The sequence below is a fragment of the Zophobas morio genome, unplaced genomic scaffold (assembly GCF_036711695.1).
Source record: "Zophobas morio isolate AGI-343-1 ecotype UQ-CSIRO unplaced genomic scaffold, CSIRO_AGI_Zmor_V1 ptg000012l, whole genome shotgun sequence".
Lineage (NCBI taxonomy): Eukaryota > Metazoa > Arthropoda > Insecta > Coleoptera > Tenebrionidae > Zophobas > Zophobas morio.
In genome coordinates this window covers 11,235,735-11,258,026 of record NW_026972117.1, presented here as the reverse complement: position 1 = coordinate 11,258,026, position 22,292 = coordinate 11,235,735, and the positions used below count along the sequence as shown (strand labels likewise).

General features: G+C 30.6%; 1 protein-coding gene across 3 annotated transcripts in view; it reads left to right on the top strand.

Moving 5' to 3' along the window:
• The window catches only part of LOC135127768 (potassium voltage-gated channel protein Shaker), an 843,060-nt gene that overhangs the window by 109,777 nt on the left and 710,991 nt on the right, over positions 1 to 22,292 (top strand). The window lies entirely within an intron of this gene.

The window sequence follows — 22,292 nt, the reverse complement described above, 5'->3', positions numbered from 1 at the left end:
TAATACAACATTATATATTTTATTATAAATAAATATTATAAGTATTTTTAATTGTGCTCCACCTTCTCATTCTAACACTCTTCTTCCTTTAACTAGCACAATCAAGGTCGAACGTCATAAAATCTTTTGACTTGTTTAATCGATATAATATTTCTAAAATACTGAACATCAAAGAATGAAAACGTAAGTAAACATCGAAATGTTGTACAACGATAGCATCATAAAAATACTATACGCACTTATTAGAACCACTTTTCAAAGCTGTTTGAGCGTCGTCAAAAAGTAATATCGGAATTTCAAAAACGTAAGATAAATTTCTAAGCTAACTTAGATTCTAACCTGATTTAACCTGCTTTGACCTGACCTGACCTGAACTGACCTGAGCTGATTTGACATAAGTTGACCTGACTTAATCCTGATAATATTAAATTTGAAATCTAGAAAAATTTAAGCAAACATTTTCACTTAATGGGACTTACTATTATCAGTGTTTTTAAAATTGCTAGAAAATCAGAATTAATGTGGAAATTAGTGGTACGAGAGTGAACAGCAGAATGAATGTTATTTAATGCCATAAAATCGTATTTTTTTTATTTCCTAGTGAACACAAAATTAAATTCCAAATTCAGTAAGGACAATGAAATGAAATAGAGTCAGTGTAACTAAGTAGCTTGCCCCAACCTTGTTTAAATGTTTCTAGCGCTTTTATCTTTTAATTAAACTTTTATTTTTCTTTGCACAAAATAAAAAATGAACTCGGAGACCGGATTACCCCGTCTAACAACAACAAATTTTAATTAACCCGAAATTTCTATCAAAGTACTTTTGTTTACGACGAATTTGCATCTAAATTAGCCCAGCATTCTAAAACCAACACTCGCACTTTTTCTCTTTGTAACCCAACCTCGAACATTCCCGCAAAAATTCACCTTCCATCTTTGCAAGCCGCACCAACGACGTCTCTCGTTACACAAGGTATACCTCAGCTCAGAATTTAATTTACATAGAGTAACAAATTCTCCATCTCGACTAAATCCTGCTGAAGCGCCGCAATAAATCCGCAAAAGCTGCGCCACATCTCCAGCTGTCAAAATATCGTGTTATTTGGTTTGAGATCATTGAATAATTTAATGCGTGGAATGCGTTCCGGCCTATCATCCGCTTGTCCGCCTGAAATAATGCTGAAAGATCGCGTCGGAAAATAAAGCGATTAGGGTGGACGTTTGGCTTCATCTTTGAATAAGTTGTATTCATTAGGTGAATCGGTGTTGTAGGGGTTGTTGCGGAAGGAGAATAGGTGTTAATGAGGGATGACTGTCGGGGGTTGATTTAGAACGCGAATTGGAGAAATTAATCATTTGCTTTTGTTAGGGGATGAAATGGAATTTGATTGGAATCGAGTGGAAATTTGGGTTTTTGCGCGGAATTTTTCTGGGGCTGTTTCGTTTGCTAATTTAGGAGTCGCTGTGAAACGCAGCAGACTATTCTAGGGCTTCCTCTTATTTTGAAAGGACTGTAGACAAAGGGATTGCGGTACATGTGGTAAATGACTTTATGTAGTGGCTTTTGGTAATCCTTGTAAGCGTGCTAGTGGGTAACAATGCTGCGTTACGTATTCAGGTGTGATTTCAGTGGAGCGACCTTGTTTATTTTGATTCTAATTTGGGGATGATTATTATTAAAATTTGATTCCGGGTGGCGTCGGATTATAACACTGTCGGACGGCGGGAATGAGCAGTTTTACATAATGAATGAATGACTGAAATAAATGAATTGTCGTTAGTTTTATATTTAGGATTCTCATTTTATATAAATATCATTCGTGTCAAAACTTTAAGGATCTGTTCAATTTATTTCCTGAATTTTGCTGAATTTATTTCAGACTTTACGCACACGCGATTTTTTTTAAACATTCATAAAACTATTTAAAATGCAGTTATTAATTTTTTGAGAGTATATTGGAAAATGCAGAATGTTCAATTTTTTAAACAAAAATATCTCACAGATCTAAATGAGTTCAATAAATTAAAACCTATTAGATAAAAATAATAATAACAGACATTAATTTTAATTTAATAGCCGTAATTTAGAAGATTACAACAAACTTTATTAACCGTGCAACGATTATGACTACAAATTCGTTTGGTCGAAATTTTCATTGTTTTTATTTTCACAAAAAATGTTTTTTTAAATAATATAAAATTTCGAAAATCTTGGTTTGGATCCATAAACAGGCCACGTTTTTCGAATTAGGTCGTAAAGAGTTATATCCCAGTCAGAATTGTCAAGATGGCGATTTTTGGAATATTTTAAAAATTTAATAAAAAAAAATCGAAAATCTTGCTTTGGGTCATCAGCATCGATTTAACGTGTCAGTTTTTTTTTGCGTTTTTAGCTAGTTTTGAAATTTTGGACCTTTTTCCAAGCACTTGAAAATTACCCAGTTATTTTTTTGTTGATTTTGATCTGTAGAAATTATTTGCGGTATCGTATTCTGAAAATTCCAACCGCTTTTCCAGAACCGACAAGACGAGATATTGTAATTTTTGGAAATAAAGTTTTAAATAAAAACTTGAAACCGAAAATTTCAGAAAATTTTATTTTGGGTCCACCAGAAGGCCATGTTTTCCTTTAGCTCGTCGAGATTTATATTCTAGATTTGTTTGTTTACTTTTAGGCAATTTTGGAAAAAAGCCAAATTTCTATTATGAAATTTTTGACCCAAACATTTCGATTTCTAGAAGGCATTTTTGGCAACATTTTAAAAATTTGATTTTGAAACCGAAAATTGCGAAAATCTTAGTCCGCTTCCATCAAGAGGCCACGTTTTTCGAATCAGCTTGTCGAGATTTATATCTCAGAATTTTTTGTATATTTTCAGGCAATTTTTCAAAAAGTTCAAAGTTTCAGTATAAAATTTTTGACTTTTTCTGAGCACTTTCGAAACATTTCCAAAGTTTTTTTTGTTGATTTCGACTTGGAGAAGTCATTTTCGGCAATATTTTCTGAAAATTAGAACCACGTTTTCAAAATCAATAATGTGACATTAGCAATTTTTGAAATATTTTAAAAATTTTCTTTTGAAACCGAAAATTTGAAAAATTTTACTCTGAGTCCACCAAGACGCATGTTTATCGAATTAGCTTGTTGAAATTTACACCCCAGAAATTTTTTTAAATTTTCTGGCAACTTTGCAAGAAGTAAAAATTTTCACTATGAACTTTTTATCTTTTTTGAGCACTTTCTAAAATTACACACACATTTTTTTGCTGATTTCGATTTTGTCATCTTCGGCCACATTTTATGAAAATTCCACCACTTTTCCAGAATCACCAAGACAAATTATGGTAATTTGGATTTTGAAACTGAAAATTTCGAAAATCTTAGTCCGGGTCCAGGAAAAAGGTCATGTTTTTCGAATTATCTCATCGAAATTTGTATTACAGAATTTGTTTTGTGTATTTTCAGACAAGTTTACAAACAGCTCAAATTTTCAATATGAAATTTTTGACCTGTTTCTGCGCATATTTGAAAATTATCCGCAGACATTTTTTTGTTAATTTCGATTTCCAGAAGTCATTTTCGGATACATTTTATGAATATTCCAACCACTTTTCCAGAATCGCCATGATAAAATATGCCAAATTTCTGAGTATTTTAAAAATTTGATTTTGAAATTGAAAATTTCGAAAATTTTACCCTCGAATTTATATGGCAGCATTGTGTCTATATTTTCACGCAACTTCACAAAAAGTTCAAATTTTTAATACTAAATTTTTGACCTTGTCCAGAATCGCCAAGATGAAATATGACAATTTTTGAATATTTTAAAAATTCTTTCCTGAAACCAAAAATTTTGAAAATCTTACCTAGGGTCTACCAAAGGCGATGTTTTTCGAATTAGCTCGTCGGGATTTTTATGTCATTTGTATATTTTCAGGCAGTTTTGCAAAAAGTTCAAATTGTCAGTATGAAATTTTTTACTTTTCTCCGAGCACTTTCGAAGATTATCCAAAGTCATTTTTTTGTTCATTTTGATTTGTAGAAGTCATTTTCGACCAATTCAAACCACTTTTCTAAAATCACCAAAATAAAATACGATAATTTTTTGAGTATTTTAAAAATTTGACTTTGATACCGAAAAGTTCGAAAATCTTATTCTGGGTTCTGTTTCATGGTCATGTTTATGAGTTAACTCATTGGGATTTATAAACCAGAATAATTTGTATGTTTTCAGGCAATTTTACAAAAAGTTCAAATTTTCAATATGAAATTTTTGACACTTTTATCCGAGCACATTTGAAAATTACCCAAAGACTTCTTTTCTTGATTTTGATTTGTAGAAGTCATTATCGGAAAGATTTTATGAAAATTCTAACCACTTTTCGAGAGTCGCCAAGATAAATGACGACATTTTTTTTAAATTCGCCAAGATGAAGTATGCCAGTTTTCGGAGCATTTTAAAAATTTCATTTTTAAACCAAAATTTCCAAAATCTTACTCTGGGTCCAGCAAATGGCCATGTTTTTCGAATTACTTCAAGATTTATTGCTCATAATTGTTTGTATATTGTTACGTTGAACGGATGAATAAAATCGGCGTGGGTAAAACTCAACAATTTATTTCTCAATAACTTAAATTTACACGACTAACTGCATAGCGATTGTGTACAAATTAATTCCGACACAACTCGACTGGCCGTTCTTCATATTCGCTGGACTCGGCGCGACTGAATAATAATCGTTGCCGACGGTGTCCTCTATTTAAACATACACGTTGCTCTCGACGAATCGAGAATGCCGCTTCGAGGGTTTTCTGGGCCCGTCGCGACATCCGCTTCCAGGCTTTCCTTCAGCGCACGACGCCCCGCTCGGCCGATGAGTCATCAACGTCTTACATACTAGAATCCATAGGCGTCGTACGGGGGTGGCCTATGGGTTTCTTTCGTAACAATATTTTCAGACAACTTTACAGAAAATTTACGGCAACATTTTTTGAGAATTTTAACCACTTTTCCAGAATCACCAAAATGAAATCTGGCAATTTTTGGCAGTACTTTAAAAATTTGATTTTCAAATCGAAAATTTCGAAAATGTTAGTCGGCTTCACCAAAAGGACATGTTTTTTTAAATTTTTTTTAATTGTCACATAACTTTACAAAAAGTAAAAATTTTCACTATGAATTTTTTTACCTCTTTCAAACACTTTCGAAAATTATACAAACACATTTTTTTGTTGATTTCGACTGGTAGAAGTCATTTTCCACAACATTTTATGACAATTTCAACCACTTTCCAAAATCACCAGGACGAAATATGGGAATTTATGAAAATTCCAACCACTTTTCCAAAATTTTCAAAATGAGATTTGGTAATTTTTGGAATATTCTAAAAATTCGATTTGGAAAAAGAAAATTTGGAAAATCTTGGTCTAAGCCATCTAGAGGTTGTTTTTCGAATTGGCTTGTTGAAATTTATATTACAGATTTTTTTGTGAATTTTTAAGCAATTTTGAAAAAAGCTCAAAATTTTTAATATGAAATTTTTTACCTTTTTCTAACCACTTTCGAAAATTACGCCAACATTTTATGTCTTTCTAACCGCTTTTCTGGAATCACCAAAATGAAATATGCCAATTCTCGGAATATTTTAAAAATGTGATTTTGAAACTGAAAATTTTGAAAATTTTTTTCAGGGTCTCCCAAAAGACCACGATTTTCGAATTCACTAATTGAGATTTATATTCCAGAATTGTTTGTATATTTTCAGGTAACTTTAAAAAAATTCAAATTTTCAATATGAAATTTTTGACATTTTCCCTGCACTTTTGAAAATTACCCAGAGACTATTTTGTGATTTTGTATGTAGGAGTCATTTGCGACAACCTTTTATGAAAATTCCAACAGTTTTCCCAGAATCACCAGAATAAGATATGGCAATTTATTAAGCTCATCGATATGTTATAGAATTTTTTGTATATTTTCCTTTCTCAGACAACTTTACAAGCAGCTCAAATTTTCACTATGAAATTTTGATCTGAAAATTAACCAAAGACATTTTTTTGTTTATTTCGATTTCCAGAAGCCATTTTTGGCTACATATTATGAAAATTCCAACCGCTTTTCCAGAATCCCCAAGTTAAAATATGGTGAAATTCTGAGTATTTAAAAAATTTGTTCTTGAAATCGAAAATTTCGAAAATATTACTGGTGGTCCACCAGAAGGACGTTTCTTCAAATTAGCTCGTCGAGATTCATAAACCGGAATTTTTCTGTATATGTATTTTCAGGCAATTTTGCAAAAAGTTCAAATTTTTAAAGCGAAATTTTTGACTTTATTCCGAGCATTTTCGATAATTCCAAACAGACTTTTTTTGTTAACTTCGATTTGTAGAAATGATTTTAGGCAACATTTTGTGAAGGTTGCAATCACTTTTTCAGAATTACCAAGAAAAAATATGGCAGTTTTTGAATTATTTTAAAAATTTGATTTTGAAACCAAAAATTTTGAAAATTTTACTCTGGGTTCACCAAAGGCCCATGTTTTTCGGTATAACTTATCAGAATTGTTTGTATATTTTCAGGCAACACAAAAAGTTCAAATTTTCAATGTGAAATTTTTGACATTTTTCTGAGTACTTTCGAAAATTAATTTTTTGGTTGACTTAGATACGTAGAAGTCTTTTGCTGCTACTTTTTATGAAAATTCCAACTACTTTTCCAGAATCACCAAAATAAATACGCGAGTTTTCGGAGTATTTTCACAAATTTTATTTTGAAACTGAAAATTTCGACAATCTTAGTCTGGGATAGGCCACGTTTTTTGAATTAGCTTGTCGAGATTTATATTACAGAATTTTCTGGTTATTTTTCGGCAACTTTGCAAAAAGTTAAAATTTTCAATATGAAATTTTTTACTTCTTCCAAGCACTTTCAAAAATTGCCTAAAGATTTCGTTTTTAATTTGGATTGTAGAATTCATTTTCGGCAAAATTTTATGAAAATTCCAACGACTTGATATTTTAAAAATTTTGTCCTGAAACCGAAAGTTTTGAAAATTAAAAAAAAAATTTGAATTTTTATTACTTTTGGTCTACAAAGAACCATGTTTTCCGAGTTAGTTTATCGCGATTTATTTCGCAGACAACTTTACAAAATGTTCAAATTGTCACAGTACTTTCGAAAATTACCTAAAGATATTTTTTGTTATTTTTTATGAAAATTCCAACCACTTTTCAAGAATCCCCAAAATGAAATATGTCAATTTTCAGAGTATTTTAAAAATCTTGTTTTGAAACCTAAAATTTCGAAAATATATTTCGGGTCCACCAAAAGGCCATATTTTTTACCCAAAGACTTTTTTATTGACTTCGACTCATGGAAGTCATTTTTGACCCCCTTTTCCGAAATCGATAAGATGAAATATGGAAATTTTTGGAATATTTTAAAAATTTGATTTTGAAAGCGAAAATTATGAGAATCTTATTTTGATCCACCAAAGGCCCAGGCAATTTTCCAGGCATCTTTACAAATAGTTAAAATTTTCAGTATGAACTTTTTGATCTTTTTCAGAGCACTTTTGAAAATTATCCAATGGCACTTTTGTCTTGATTTCGATTTGTAGAAGTCATTTTCGACAACATTTGATGAAAATCCCAACCAATTTTCCAGAATCACTAAAATAAAATATGGTAATTTTCGGAGTATTTTAAAAATTTGATTTTGAAACCGAACATTTCGAAAATCTTAATCAGGATACATCAGCAGGCCACGTTTTCCGAATTATCTAGACATGATTTATATCCCAGAATTTTTTGTATATCTCCAGGCAACTTTACAAAAAGTTCAAATTTTCAATATGAAATTTTTGACTTGTTCCCGAGCATTTTCGAAAATTACCCGAAAACTTTTTGTGTTGATTTTGATTTCTAGAACTCAATTTCAATAACATTTCATGAAAATTCAAACCACTTTTCCAAAATAGTTAAGATGAGATTTGGCAATTTTTTAAATTTTTTAAAAATGTGAATTGGAAAAACAAAAATTTCGAAAAACTTGGTGTGGGCCATTGACAGGTTGTTTTTGAAATTGACTTGTCAAAATTTATATGCCAGATTTTTTTGCGCATTTTTAGAAAATTTTGTATTTGTTGTACTTTTCTTATTTATATGACCGCTTAGGTGAAGCATATTGCATAATATTGCATAATTAATACGATTTCTGGTGTTATTTACCTCAGATGCGGATTTTTTGCCTTATAAATAAAGATATATTTAAAATTTTCAGAATGCAACTCCTAAAACCGTGGTGATGTTACATTTTCATGTATTTTTTTTCAAATACTCTAAAAATATAGTTTAAAACGTATCGATTCAGAACTCGTAGACTTTTATCTTTCCCTATTAAACCACTAGAAATAACAACCCTCGAATCGCTCCAACACCTCCCTCAAGTGCGCCACTTTTTGCCTTCCCGACCGCACTTACGGCATTTGCTTTAGCAGCCCAACTTTGTGTCAACTTCTTGCGGCCATCACACCAAGCCAGCCGGCTCTTTCCCCAAACTTCCCTCATACACTTGTAAATCAGCCATGTTAGTCCTGTGTATCTAAGACAACTCAAGGGTGAGAAGAGATTACGAGTTCGCTGCAAGTTGGCCCGATTGATTTATTGTCAATTACTTCATATAAAGGGTGTAGAGCAACTTAAGTGTTCATCAGGTGCGTCAGTGGGTGGTTTAATGGGGCACAAATCTTGCGATATCGTAAGTTTGAGGTCAGTTGCGGCTCGGTTCGTAATTAATTGTGGAGGATCTGTAACGTTCTGATATCATCCTGACCGGCCTGATAATGGAAGTAATATCATAAATTTGGGGGGATGAAAGATGGGGTGAGGGACTGTCTCTGGTGAATTGACCCTGATTGTTTACCTGTGTTAGAATTAAACGGGTTTTTCGACGCTGCTGTGTTTATGAGTGGATGGGCTGGGAATTAAGCAAATTAGGGAGTTTGTTTTTTGGGGTTGCGATCCCTAATGAATTTTGATGGTTGAAAGATCGTCATTTACAATTAAAAATAAAAAGCGATGTGTGTAATCATCTTTTATTTGGAAAATTGGATTTTCGTATTATAAACTGGTCGAAATAAGTTAAGGATATTAAAAAGTCAACTAATCCAAAAAAAAATCTGGCGATTTTATAACATAAATTAATGAAGAGCAGTATGTTGAGTATGTTTATAAGGTTTTATTCGAAAAATATATCTGCAACACCACAAGAATTAAAAAGAAAGCAAAATCCTAACACCACCGGGCAAACAGGTAGGCGTAAAATAGCCTTAATCAGGGCCTTAATAATGTGTTACACCACCGCGATTTTGGGCACACTCCTGTACACGTCTGGGCATACTGAGTATCAAGCGATCCAACATCTCTTGATCTAAATTGTCCCATAATATGGGAAGAAGAGGACGCATATCTCTTAAGTGACCAGGAGGTGGTTGGTGCTCAATGAATGCTCGGCCAAGCATATCCCAAGCATGTTCGATAGGATTAAGATCTGGTGAACGTGCTGGAAGCGGTAAACGTTCAATACCGAGAGTCTGCAGGCGCTGCGTCACACGGCGGGCTCGATGTGGAGTTGCGTTATCGTCCAGAAATCGAAAATGGGGCTCCAAATTATAGCGATAATTGTCAACAATATCGTCTATAATGTCAGCCTCATAAATTTGGGACGTCATATTGCGTTCGCAAACGTACAGCTCCGTACGACCTCCAAGAAAAATGCCTTCCCATACCATAATTGTTCCCCCTTTAAAGGGATGTACTTCTTGGACATACCGGTCATCAACTCGTCTGCCTGGGGCTCTCCATACTCGAACAGTACGTCGGTCGCTATAAACACCAATTCTGCTCTCATCTGTAAACATTACAGTTGACCATTCATTTTGCCAATTTAGCCTTTCTTCACACCATGCCAATCTGGCACGTTTATGTTCATGAGTTAAAGGAACCGTTCTTAAAGGTCTCCTACATCGTAACTCTGTCTCTTTGATTCGAGTCAGAACAGTTCTTGGCGTTACAGAAGTACCAGTGGCGTGTAAAAGCTCCTGCCTGAGTAAAGTACAGTGAGATCTGGGATTTCTCCGGGCTTCTCGAATCAATAAACGATCTTCACGTATTGTTGTAGCCCTGGGTCTACCTTGCCCTTGTCGTTCAATTACAGATCCAGTTTCTTGGTACCGATTACTTAATCGTGAGACCACACTTTGACTCACATTTAACATTTGAGCCACATCTACCTGGCGGGCACCAGCTTCTAACATTCCTATGGCTCTATTGGCAGCATCTGGTGATAAATGTCTTCTTTGCATTTTAGAAAGCTTAATTTTGACAATTACTCGCTATACTGTCACCAAAATGCAAGGAAATAAACATTTGAATGTACTGCCTCTTGTGATAATTTTGTAATTTCTTCGATAACTTTTTACGCATTCGTCCAAAAACTTTATTACTCACGGAGGTGTTACACAAAGCCATAAGACACATATCCACGCCACCTTTGATACTTTTTCGCCAGTGGAAAAAAAATAAAATAATATCCTTAACTTATTTCGACCAGTTTATATGATTTACAGTAATAATAATAATAATAATAACAATGATAATGATCCTTGATTCTGCGAAGTGTAGCTTTTGATAGTTTTTTTTTCCCTTTATATATAAACAAAATTTATTTCCACAGAACTTTCCTCACCCCTGAAGTACAGCCCAAATAAAATTTCTTTGCGATTTTTGTTTTCTGGTAACCTCTAAAAAGCAAAAATCGTCAGACATTTTGGCTTGAATTTTTCAGTTTTTCAGTTTTAATTTTTTTTTGTTTCCGCAGTTTTTCGATATGGAATTTTTCAAGTTTTCAAATTTAGATATTTCGGTCTTTCAATTTTCCAAATTTTGAATTTTACAATTTTTAGATTTTGCAATTTACGATTTGAGTTCCTCGAGTTTTCAGTTTTAAATTTTTTGTTTTTTCTATTTTAATCAATTTTTCCCTTCTTTAATTTTTTGAATTTGTAATCTTTCGATTTAAAATTTCTCGAGTTCTTAATTCCAAATTTTTTGATTATTTAATTTTTTCATTGTTTCGATTTGTAATTGTCGGTCTAGGTTCTTGTTTTCTATTTTTACAATTTTTCGATTTTTCCATTTTCCCATTTTATAATTTTCCCTTTTTTTAATTTAATTTTTTTTTAATCTTTCATTTTTTTTTTCGTTCTTCAGTTTTACGATATGCATGTTTTCGACTTTCCAACTCTTGGAGGTTTTAATTTTTCGATATTACAATTTTTCGATTTGCAATTTTATAAATTTTCAAGTTTAAATTTTTAATTATTCAATTTTCCAAATTTTGAAGTTGTCAATATTTAAATTTTGCAATTTTTCAGTTTCGATTTTTCAATGCTCCGATTACATATTTTTTTGTTTTTTTCTGTTTGAATGTTCTTCAATTTTTCGATTTTGCAATCTTTCGATTTAAAATTTCTCGAGTTTTTGATCCCTAATTTTATAATTTTTCGATTATTTAATTTTTCATTTCTTCAAATTTTTGGATTGTAGTTTTTGGTTTTGGTTTTTTATTTTCTTAATTTTTTAATTATTCGATTTTTCAATGTTCCGATTTTATAATTTTTTGTTTTTCTATTTCAATTTTTTCAATTTTTCGATTTAATATTTCTCGAGTTTTTAAATTTTTCGGTTCTGTAATTTTTCATTTCTTCAAAATTTCGATTTGCAATTTTTGGTTTCTGTTTTTTGTTTTCTTTATTTTTACAATTTTTCGATTTTTACATTTTCCCATTTTATAATTTTCCGTCTTTTTAATTTAAATTTTTTTTAATTTTTCATTTTTTTGTTCTTCAGTTTTACAATATGCATGTTTTCGATTTTCCAACTGTTGGAGATTTTAATTTTTCGATATTACAATTTTTCGATTTCCAATTTTACAAGTTTTCAAGTTTAAATTTTTTAATTATTCAATTTTCCAAATTTTAAAGTTGTCAATATTTAGATTTTGCAATTTTTCAGTTTCGATTTTTCAATGCTCCGATTACATATTTTTTTGTTTATTTCTGTTTGAATGTTCTTCAATTTTTCGATTTTGCAATCTTTCGATTTAAAATTTCTCGAGTTTTTGATCCCTAATTTTATAATTTTTCGATTATTTAATTTTTCATTTCTTCAAATTTTTGGATTGCAGTTTTTGGTTTTGGTTTTTTATTTTCTTAATTTTTTAATTATTCGATTTTTCAATGTTCCGATTTTATAATTTTTTGTTTTCTATTTCAATTTTTCCAATTTTTTGATTTAATATTTCTCGAGTATTTGTTTCCTGATTTTTGAATTTTTGGATTCTTTAATTTTCCATTTCTTCAAAATTTCGATTTGCAATTTTTGGTTTCTGTTTTTTGTTTTCTTTATTTCTACAATTTTTCGGTTTTTCTATTTTCCCATTTTATAATTTTCTGTTTTTTCAATTTAAATTTTTTTTAATCTTTCATTTTTTTTTGTTCTTGAGTTTTACGATATGCATGTTTTCGATTATCCAACTGTTGGAGGTTTTAATTTTTCGATATTACAATTTTTCGATTTGCAATTTTACAAGTTTCAAATTTAAATTTTTTATTATTCAATTTCCAATTTTGAATTTTTCAACAGTTAGATTTTGCAATTTTTCAGTTTCGATTTTTCAATGCTCCGATTACATATTTTTTGTTTTTTTCTGTTTTAATTATCTTCATTTTCTCGATTTTGCAATCTTTCGATTAAAAATTTCTCGATTTTTTGATTCCTAATTTTATAATTTTTCGATTATTTAATTTTTCATTTCTTCAATTCTTTGGTTTGCAGTTTTTGGTTTTGGTTTTTTATTTTCTTAATTTTTTAATTATTCGATTTTTCAATGTTCCGATTTTATAATTTTTTGTTTTCTATTTCAATTTTTCCAATTTTTTGATTTAATATTTCTCGAGTTTTTGCTTCCTGATTTTTGAATTTTTGGATTCTTTAATTTTCCATTTCTTCAAAATTTCGATTTGCAATTTTTGGTTTCTGTTTTTTGTTTTCTTTATTTCTACAATTTTTCGGTTTTTCTATTTTCCCATTTTATAATTTTCTGTTTTTTCAATTTAAATTTTTTTTAATCTTTCATTTTTTTTTGTTCTTGAGTTTTACGATATGCATGTTTTCGATTATCCAACTGTTGGAGGTTTTAATTTTTCGATATTACAATTTTTCGATTTGCAATTTTACAAGTTTCAAATTTAAATTTTTTATTATTCAATTTTCCAAATTTTGAATTTTTCAATACTTTGATTTTGCAATTTTTCAGTTTCGATTTTTCAATGCTCCGATTACATATATTTATGTTTTTTTATGTTTTAATTTTTTTCATTTTCTCGATTTTGTAATCTTTCGATTTAAAATTTCTCGAGTTTTTGATTCCTTACTTTATAATTTTTCGATTATTTAATTTTTCATTTCTTGAAATTTTTGGTTTGCAGTTTTTGGTTTTGGTTTTTTATTTTCTTAATTTTTTAATTATTCGATTTTTCAATGTTCCGATTTTATAATTTGTTGTTTTTCTATTTCAATTTTTCCAATTTTTCGATTTAATATTTCTCGAGTTTTTGCTTCCTAATTTTTGAATTTTTCGATACTTTAATTTTTTTGCAATTTTTGGTTTCCGTTTTTTGTTTTTACAATTTTTCGATTTTTCGATTTTCCCAATTTTTAATTTCAATTTATTTTAATCTTACATTTTTTTGATTCTTCAGTTTTAGGATATGCATGTTTTCGACTTTCCAACTGTTGGAGGTTTTAATTTTTCGATATTACAATTTTTCGATTTGCAATTTTAGAAGTTTTCAAGTTTAATTTTTTTAATTATTCAATTTTGCAGTTTTTGGTTTAAATTTTTTAATTATTCAATTTTCCAAATTTGGAATTTTTCAATATTTAGATTTTGCAATTTTTCGGTTTGTGTACCTCGAGCTTTTAGTTTTTAATTTTCAGTTTTTTGATTTACAACTTTCCGTTTCGATTTTTATTTTCCTTATTTTTTCAATTATTGAATTTTTCAATGCTTCGATTACATATTTTTTTGTTTTTTCTGTTTTAATTTTCTTCAATTTTTCGATTTTGCAATCTTTCGATTTAAAATTTCTCGGGTTTTTGATTCCAAAACAATTTTTCGATTATTTAATTTTCCATTTCTGCAAAATTTCGGTTTGCAGTTTTTGGTTTTGGTTTTTTATTTTCTTCATTTTTACACTTTTTCGGTTTTTCAATTTTCCGATTTTATAATTTTCTGTTTTGTCAATTTCAATTTTTTTCTATTATTTATATTTTTGGTTCCTCAATTTTACGAATATTTGAGCTTTTATTTTAAAATTTTTCAGTTTTTCGATTTTCCAACTGCTCTTGATTATTCAGTTTTTCATTTCTTCAATTTGCCATAGTTTTTGATTTTTAATTTTTCGAGTTTCCAACTTTTCGAATCAAAAAATTGGAAAATTGTAAAATTGAAAAATCAAAAATGAAAAAAAAAAACAAGTACAAAGTAAAAGCTTTCAAAAATCTAAAAATTGGAATTTAAAAACTTGGTGAAAAAACGACAAACTGAAATATCTAAAGATTAAGGACCATAAATTATAAAATTGAAAAATTGGAAAAACGAAAAATAAAGGAAATGAAAAAACGAAAAATTGTCATATAAATCGAGAAAAATGAGCTTTAGCTGTGGTTGCCTAAAATTCTAAGAAAAATTCTGTTGTTACTAGCTTTGAATCCAAATTTTGGAAATTTTGGATTTTAAAGCATTTTTTTTAAATACCCCAAAATTGCCATTTCATTTTCTCCATAATGGAAAAATGGTAAGAATTTTCGAAAAAATGAAAGAAAAAAATCTCTGGAAATTCAGATCAACAAAAGAATCTCTTTTGGTAATTTTTGAAGATACTCTGAACAAGGTCAAAAATTTAATCTTGAACTGATAGTGAATTTTTTTCAAAGTTAATTTCGGAAAGACTGGGAATATAGATCTTGACGAGCCGAATTAAAAAATAGTATATTGATAGTCTTGGATCAAAATTTTGATTTTGAGTGAGACTTTTTTAAAACATCCAATAAATTGCCATATTTCTTTTTGGGGATCTTAAAAAAATTGCAACAAAATTTGAAGAAATGTAGAACGATATTTCATTTTTCAATTTTTTCGTCTTTCAGTGTTATAACTTTTAGACTTTGTTCGCTTTTTCGGCTTTCTAATTTATCGTTCCATAATTTTTTTTTTTGATTTTTAAGTTTCTGGATTTTTAGATTTTCAGCGCAAAATTCATTTTCGCGACATTGCTACTATATATTTAAAATATTATCCGTGTAACAAAAGCGACAGACAAGGTAGACAGATAGATGGAAACGAAAAGAGACCTATGTTTTCGTATTCTAGGGATCATAAAGCGTTGAGAAAACATAAAAGTAGCGAGTCGCCCCATGGGCTTGATTAAAATACTTTCTTAGCGTACGTGCGAGAAGTTAAATCAAGGCGGTTTCATAAACCACAGGTACGTTATTTAATAAAATTTAAATAGTATTTACTACGCAAAATTTTGAGATCAATACAGACAAGACAAGGGGGTTGTAAAGTCAAGGTTATGACTCATAATACCCCTACATCTCTTGTGCCAGTATACTTTCAACGCACTCTACCAACTTAAACTTAAACGCCTATCGTTTGCTCGGTGGTACAACATTAACCCCCTTGCACATAATTTCGCATGATAAATACCCACCCTTGACGAATCGCTCCTAACAAATTATGTCCTATTTACAAAAACCTTTCCTCCAGAAATGAATTTCTCCCCCTGGACCACTAATGTTTAATTTAAGTCCCGACAGACTAGCAAATTGTAGCATGTAATTTACGACTATTGTTGCAATGAGCTACTGAGAAGAGCCGAATACATCATTACAAATTAAAAGCGCCCTTTTCGGTACCCCACTTTCGGCAAAAATTGTCGCGACGACCCACCCCAAATTCGAAACGCTTCATTAACTAAATAATTCCGCCGCTTCACAATGTCAAACCCCAAAACCCCCGACTCTAATTGATTTACCTACGAACTCTTGGTTATTAACCGAAATCTCGTTTATGCTGGGTAATTTTTACAGGGGCTCTAAATTGTATCCATTACGGTCTTTAATTGTGGTTTAACGGCATTAGTTGATGAGGATTTTAATTAAGCGTAATTAGTTTGGCTGGTGGATGATGAGTCTGGGATTAAATATGTATTGTTGGGTGAGTTTTATTAAAAAGGAGACGTTTATTGTGGTAGAGTGCGGGGGTGTTTTGATTGACCGCAGTGTGGGTATGCACTATAATTCAATCGTAACTGGTCTGGCGATAACCACTGGTCAAAGTGATGCGAATTCAAATTGCGAAACGTTTGTCATTGTTATCACTGGCTTTTGTCTGTGCCGAGCTCTAGCAAATGTAAAATTGTATTACCATGTAAAGATAGTAAACCGCGTTGGTCGACAAGATTTTTGCAATAGCGATATTATCTGCGTTTTGCTGAAACGGAAAAGTCTGAATTGGGATCGGAAAATCTGTGGTTACTTGCAAGGACAGAAGTTCTTCATTACTTTCTTTTGATTTTGTTTGAAAATCCCGAAATAAACTCTGTTTACTCATCAAGTTCCGAAATATAAATAGGTAAGTTTTTCTCTTACTTTTTCGTTCCCGTTTGAAACCAGAGAATTAACAAATTAACTATTAATAAGTAAATCAATAACTCAATTAACGCGACGGTCGCCTACTCCACATAAATAAAAACCACCACTATAGAAAATTGAGCCGGAAAATATTTATTGAGTAACTAAAAAAGCAACGAAAACAGAAATCGAAGCGCTTTTATTTGATAAAATGCGACGTCTCCACTTTTTTCGCAAGTGATTTACCGCGCATTTATAGAAATACATATTGGGTGATATTTCATCTAAATTTTTTAAGGGTGCAAAACGAAAATTGACGACCGCTTCATGTCTAAAGGAAGCTACAACATGTGAAGGGGTTGGCATGTCAACATAAATAAGAACGTGACACGGAAGCCGCAATCGCGAGTCAATAACACAGTTACCTATTTTAGCCAAAAATATGCATATTCCATGTCATTTAATGGGGCTCGTTTTAAAAGCAGCAACAACTTTATTAGCCAACTAGGTGATTTGCATTTTTGCGTTTATAAATTCAAATAGACGAAGGTGTGCTTTTGCAAGATTACTTAGCACGTCTGAAAGCTGCAGCAAAAAATCTGTGTTAGCTTAATTAAGCCGCTTCGTTTTTATTTTTGTCTATTTTGGAGTGCTAGTTTTGGTGGAGGCGCCGGGATACCGCTTGTCCCTTACACATTAAAAGCAAATAAAAACAAACAAAGCAATTTACGACGGGCATTTTCCAGTCTAGTCTTGCGGCAATTATTCCAATTACAGGCGATTATTTACGTCAATTTGCAGTGGAAGACTATCTTAGTAACGACATACACGCACATTAACATGGCTTCTAATTTCGTTCTTATCGCAAACCGGTAGTATTTAGTTCCCAGCGGACGTTTTCGTGTCACTGATGATGGTGAAAACGTCAAGCATCAATTTCCAAAACCACGCTTGTATAAATAATTTTATGCGTATTCACAACGTAGTGGCGGACTAGATTTCATGCAATATTTATACGACTGACAGCGAATTTAAATTTGTGTCGGATATTCATTATAATGGCAAATGAAACTGCGTAATATTATTTATCTGTCTGGGGTGATTGGTGTCGTGAATGTTAATCACTGCGGAAAAATGTTGTTTAATCTGCTGTTTTTTTTTGTAAGTATCTACAATGTTGCACTTTTTGAATGTTTCGGTTGCATAATTTTCCGTTTTAGCTGTTTTGATTTTGTCGATTTCTCGACTTCCAAATTTTACAATTTTTCGATATTACATTTTTCGATTTTTTCAGTTTCACAATTTGATTTTTATTTTTCATTTTTCTGATTTTTTTATTTTTATTTTCTCAATTTTATATCACGAATTTTCGTTTCTTCATTTTCTTTATTTTTTTAATGTATCGTTGGATTTTATAATTTTTCATTTTTCCAGTTTTTTAATTTTCCGATTTGCTTCTGTTCTTAATATACATAGTTTTCTTTTAACAGCACGATACTTAAGACATGTTCCATATGGTGATTTCTTGTAGCGCAATAAAGATTTTGGAATTAAGCTCCGCCCTCCGGCTTGAGACTAATAAAAAATTCCTCACAATTGAAATAGAGGTGTGGGCGGGGCTTACATTGAATCTTTTTTTTAATTTGCGTCTAGTCATCTTTTCGCCACAAGAAACTTAAAACGTGTTTAAAACGGTAAATTTTTGTGGACAAATATGGATTTTGTAATTAAACTCCGCCCCTGGATCTGACAACGAATGAAAAATTCATCACGATTCAGCTAGGGGTGGGTGGGCGAAGCTTAATAATGCGCTTCTGTTCTTAAAAAACAAAAAAAAATGTAGCCGAAAATAATTTCATGAACTCGAAATTTACGAAAAATTTCATTGGGTAATTTTCGAAATTGTTCGAAAAAAGTAAAATTTCATTTAAAATTTATTAGATTTTTGAAATATTCGGTTTGAAATTTTTAAAAATTGAATTTTCGAAGAAATGTAAGATATTATACTCCATGAAGTAGAAACTTACGAAAAAACTCGTTCTGTAATTTTATAAGATGTTGGAAAAGTCAAAAATTTCATTGATTGAGCTTTAGGAAAAGTTATCCAAAAATTTACAAAAAATCAGGGATATAGTGTGTTCTCGACGACCTGAATCGAAAAACTGCGTATTGATGCTCCACAAACAAGATTTTTGAAATATTTGGTTTAAAAGTGAAATATTTTGAATATTCGAAAAATTGCCACATTTCACCTCGATGAGCTGATCTGAAAAAGTAAAAGTGTGTTATTTCCGTAATATTTAATTGAAAATGAAATTTCTTCAAAATTCTAAAAATTGGCACATTTTATTTTCGAGATTTTAGAAAGAGCTGGAATGTTCGAAGAAATAAAATTACTTCAAGCGGTCGAAATCTACAAACGAAAATGCTTGAAAAAAGGCAAAAATTTCATTGAAAAATTGAGCTTTTAGAAAAATTGCCAAAAAAAATCACAAAAAATCACGGATATAGATCTCGACGACCTGAATCGAGAAACTTTGCGTATTGATGCTCCACAACCAAGATTTTTGAAATATTTGGTTTAAAAATCAAATACTTTGAAAATTCGAAAAATTGCCGCATTTCGCCTCGATGAGCTGATGTGAAAAAGTAAAAGTGTGTTATTTCCGTAATGTTTGATTGAAAATCAAATTTCTTCAAAATTCTAAAAATTGACACATTTTATTTTCGAGATTTTGGGAAGAGTTGGAATGTTCGAAGAAATGAAATTACTTCAAGCGGCCGAAATCGACAAACGAAAATGCTTGAAAAAAGTCAAAAATTTCATTGAAAAATTGAGCTTTTAGAAAAATTGCCAAAACAATTCACAAAAAAATCACGGATATAGATCTGGACGACCTGATTCGAAAAAGTTTGCGCATCGGTGCTCCACAATCAAGATTTTTAAAAGATTTGGTTTAAAAATAAAATATTTTGAAAATTCGAAAAATCGCCACATTTCACCTCGATGAGCAGATGTGAAAAAGTAAAAGTGTGTTATTTCCGTAATATTTGATTGAAAATCAAATTTCTTCAAAATTATAAAAATTGACACATTTTATTTTCGAGATTTTGGAAAGAGTTGGAATGTTCGAAGAAATGAAATTAATTCAAGCCGTCGAAATCTACAAACGAAAATGTTTGAAAAAAGTCAAAAATTTCATGAAAAATTGAGATTTTAGAAAAATTGTCACAAAATTCACAAAAAAAATTTACGGATATACATAGATCTCGACGACCTGAATCGAGAAACTTCGCGTATTGATGCTCCACAACTAAGATTTTTGAAATATTTGGTTTAAAAGTCAAATGTTTTGAAAATTCGAAAAATTGCCACATTTCACCTCGATGAGCTGATGTGAAAAAGTAATAGTGTTTTATTTTTGTAATATTTGATTGAAAATCAAATGTCTTGAAAATTCTAAAAATTGACACATTTTATTTTCGAGATTTTGGAACGAGTTAGAATGTTCGAAGAAATGAAATTACTTCAAGCGGTCGAAATCTACAAACGAAAGTGCTTGAAAAAAGTCAAAAATTTCATTGAAAAATTGAGCTTTTAGAAAAATTGCCACAAAACTCACAAAAAAAAATCACGGATATAGATCTTGAAGACCTGAATCGATAAACTTTGCTTGTTGATGCTCCACAACCAAGATTTTTGAAATATTTGGTTTAAAAGTCAAATATTTTGAAAATTCGAAAAATTGCCACATTTCACCTCGATGAGCTGATGTGAAAAACTTAAAGTGTGTTATTTCCGTCATATTTGATTGAAAATCAAATTTCTTCAAGATTCTAAACATTGACACATTTTATTTTCGAGATTTTGGAAAGAGTTGGAATGTTCGAAGAAATGAAATTAATTCAAGCCGTCGAAATCTATAAACGAAAATGCTTGAAAAAAGTCAAAAATTTCATGGAAAATTGAGCTTTTAGAAAAATTGCCAAAAATTCACAAAAAAATCACGGATATAGATCTCGGCGACCTGAATCGTAAAACTTTGCGTATTGATGCTCCACAACCAAGATTTTTGAAATATCTGCTTTAAAAATCAAATGTTTTGAAAATTCGAAAAATTGCCACATTTCACCTCGATGAGCAGATGTGAAAAAGTAAAGTGTGTTATTTCCGTAATATTTGATTGAAAATCAAATTTCTTCAAAATTCTAAAAATTGGCACTTTTATTTTCGAGATTTTGGAAAGAGTTGGAATCTTCGAAGAAATGAAATTACTTCAAGCGGTCGAAATCTACAAATGAAAATGCTTGAAAAAAGTCAAAAATTTCATTGAAAAATTGAGCTTTTAGAAAATTGCCAAAAAATTCACAAAAAAAATCACGGATGTAGAATCTCGACGACCTGAATCGAGAAAATTTGCGTATTGATGCTTCACAACCAAGATTTTTGAAATATTTGGTTTTAAAGTCAAATATTTTGAAAATTCGAAAAATTGCCACATTTCACCTCGATGAGCTGATGTGAAAAAGTAAAAGTGTATTATTTCCGTAATATTTGATTGAAAATCAAATTTCTTATAAATTTTAAAAATTGACACATTTTATTTTCGAGATTTTGGAAAGAGTTGGAATGTTCGAAGAAATGAAATTACTTCAAGCGGTCGAAATCTACAAACGAAAATGCTTGAAAAAGTCAAAAATTTCATTGAAAAATTGAGCTTTTAGAAAAATTGCCAAAACAATTCACAAAAAAATCACGGATATAGATCTGGACGACCTGATTCGAAAAAGTTTGCGCATCGGTGCTCCACAATCAAGATTTTTAAAAGATTTGGTTTAAAAATAAAATATTTTGAAAATTCGAAAAATCGCCACATTTCACCTCGATGAGCAGATGTGAAAAAGTAAAAGTGTGTTATTTCCGTAATATTTGATTGAAAATCAAATTTCTTCAAAATTATAAAAATTGACACATTTTATTTTCGAGATTTTGGAAAGAGTTGGAATGTTCGAAGAAATGAAATTAATTCAAGCCGTCGAAATCTACAAACGAAAATGTTTGAAAAAAGTCAAAAATTTCATGAAAAATTGAGATTTTAGAAAAATTGTCACAAAATTCACAAAAAAAATTTACGGATATACATAGATCTCGACGACCTGAATCGAGAAACTTCGCGTATTGATGCTCCACAACTAAGATTTTTGAAATATCTGGTTTAAAAGTCAAATATTTTGAAAATTCGAAAAATTGCCACATTTTACTTCGTTGAGCAGATGTGACAAAGTAATTTTCCAAGAAATGAAATCGAAAATAACTTCAGGAGGTCGAAACTAAAAAAAAAGTCATAAATTAATTTTGGAAGACGCTTGAAAAAAGTAAAAAATTTCATAAAGGAGAAATTCATCCCTTGCAAAAGTAGCCTAGAAATCCATAGGCACGGACATAGATTTCGACGATCTGATGTGAAGAAAAACCTCTTTATTTTCGAAATATTCGGTCGAAAGTTTAATTTATTGTCTTACAAATT